Below are 2,617 nucleotides of genomic sequence, written 5' to 3' on the forward strand. Positions count from 1 at the left end.
TCGCTGCATCCACAACCGGGACACCAACTTCGGGACCAGCACATCAGCAGGACCCTGAAAAGCAAGTTGGAAGCGTGCGGGATCATTGAGTTCCCACAAAGATTCGGCCTTTTGTCGCTGGTCCCCTCCATTGTTCCCACCCTCTCTCTCCCATCATTCCACTTCTGGCTACCTAGGAACTGGGCTTTGAGAGTTGGTAGCTGTTATTTTCGCGATGGGGAAGTCAGGTTTGCTTACTCCCAAAGCCATTGCCGAGGGACTTCAGAAGCTTCACTGGTATTGTCAAATGTGCCAAAAGCAGTGCCGGGATGAGAATGGCTTTAAGTGTCATTGTATGTCCAAATCTCATCAGAGAACTCTTGCTGGCTTCTGAAAATCTTCAACAACTTATGGATTATTTTTCAGAGGAATTTTGAAAGGACTTTCTAAAACATCTCAGGAGACATTTTGGCACCAAAAGAGTCCACAACACCATTGTATATAATCAGTATATAAGCCATCGAGAGCACATCCATGTGAATGCTACTCAGTGGGAAACTCTGACTGATTCTACTAAGTGGCTGGGCGGAGAAGGCTTATACAAAGTGGATGAAACACCAAGTATGTTCCGTATATAGAGAGAGACCCAGAAACTATCGGCTGGCAACTAGAACCAGAGAAAAAGAAGCAGCAGGACCTTGACAATGAAGAAAAAAAATGCTGAATTTATTCAAGAACAAATAAGAAGTCTGGAAGGCAAAGAATAGGAAGTCCCTGTTTTTATGGAATTAAGCAGAGAAAATGAAGAAGAGAAAGTTGCCTTTAATATTATTAAAGGAGCATGTATTTCAGCAGTCTCAGCACCATCCAGACCAAGCGCTCTAGGGCCAAGTGCATTGAAACAGTTGGCATGGCAGCACCTGTGAAGTGAAGTGTCTTCTCATAGCTCTGCTCAGTCAAAAAGGAAGAATAACAAATCTGTACTTGATGAAAACATGGAGATTGAAGAGGAAAAGAAAAGAACTGCTTGAACAGACTACTGGTACAACCTGAAATCATCATAAAAATTATAACTAAAAAACTTGGAGAGAAATAGAATAAGAAAGAGGGTATTGTTAAGGAAGTAATTGACAAATACACAGCTGTTGTAAAGATACTTGATTCTGGAGACAAGCTGAAACTTGACCAAACTCATTTAGAAACTGATACTAGCACCAGGAAAAAGAATTCTGGTTTTAAATGGAGGCTATAGAGGAAATGAAGGCATCCTAGAATCCATCAATGAGAAGACTTTTTCAGCTACTGTAGTTATTGAAACTGGCCCTTTAAAAGTATGCAGAGTTGAAGATATTCAGCATGAAGACATTTCTAGCTTGGCCTGAGTTTGAAAATTCGTTACTAACACATTAAAACCCAAAGCATCTAATTGGTGTTCTCTAAGGCATCATAAAACTCTACTGCTGTGTTAGGGTATTTCCTTTGTATAAAACAAATGGATTTATTTAAATATCACTGTATCAGTTTAGCTAAACATACATATTTAAAAATTATGTCTTATAAAGTATGTTGTTGTTATGTGCCATCAAGTCACTTGCGACTCATAGCGACCCTATGTACAACAGCCCTAACCCCTGCTCTATCTTGTGCCAATTGCACTGCCTCCGACACACCTATCCCAAATACCCCAGTCACTGAATCAATCCACCTTATAGAGGGTCTTCCCCTCCTGCGCTGTCCCTCCACCTTCCCAAGCATAATGTCCCTCTTCAAGGACCGGTTCCTTCTTATAACATGTCCAAAATATGTCAGACGAAGCCTCAGAATCCTTGCCTCCAAGGATCAGCCTGGTTTAACCCTCTCTAGGATGAATCTGTTTGTTTTCCTCGCAGTCCATGGTACACTCTCTACTCCTCTCGGGCACCACAGGTTCAAAGGCATCAGTTCTCTTTCTATCTTCCCTAGTCATGTTCAACTCTCTGACGCATAATGAGTGATTGCAAAGACCATGGCCTGTATCCACAGAGGTCCCTAACAGCAGACTTTCCCATTGCAATACGTCTTTTAATTTCCTGGCTGTTGGTGCCAAGAGTGTTGACTGTGGAGCCGAGCAAACTAAAGTTGTGAACAATCTCAATCTCTTTACCATCCATCCTGATGCTGCCAATTGGTCCAGTGGTGAGAATCTTTGTCTTCTTGATATTGAGCCTCAATCCATTTTGAAAGCTGCAGTCCTTGACCCTCTGTAGCAAGCACTTCAGGTCCTCCTCAGTTTCAGCAAGCAGGGTTGTGTCATCTGCATAATGGAGATTGTTGATGGAACTTCTAAAACTAAAAAAAAGTCCACAATGTGTAACAATGAATGATTGAAAACCCAAGTTCTTTATAAACTTTCATTAAAATCTCACTAAAAAAATTTTTAAAAAGAGGGGTCCATATAGCCCTGGAGACAGTAGGGAGCTTTCTGCTCCCTCATATCACAGAGAATTCAGAGCTCCACTAGAGACCTGTCCACCCCATGTGCTTTCCTTGGGATCTGTTGTGGGCATCCCTGGAGGACTGTTCCCAGAGCCTCTCTTGAGAAGGATGCCCTTTGATATCATCTTCTTCTTTGTAGCAGCAGTCCATGAAAACATTCCCT

General features: G+C 42.0%; 1 pseudogene; it reads left to right on the forward strand.

Annotated features, from left to right (window-relative positions):
* Positions 1 to 214: 214 nt before the first annotated feature.
* On the forward strand, positions 215 to 1,361 carry LOC102872788 (annotated as a pseudogene).
* The last annotated feature ends 1,256 nt before the right edge of the window (positions 1,362 to 2,617 follow it).

This window comes from Elephantulus edwardii, unplaced genomic scaffold (genome assembly GCF_000299155.1).
Source record: "Elephantulus edwardii isolate Elephantulus edwardi_28Jun2011 unplaced genomic scaffold, EleEdw1.0 scaffold00037, whole genome shotgun sequence".
In the NCBI taxonomy this organism is placed as follows: domain Eukaryota; kingdom Metazoa; phylum Chordata; class Mammalia; order Macroscelidea; family Macroscelididae; genus Elephantulus; species Elephantulus edwardii.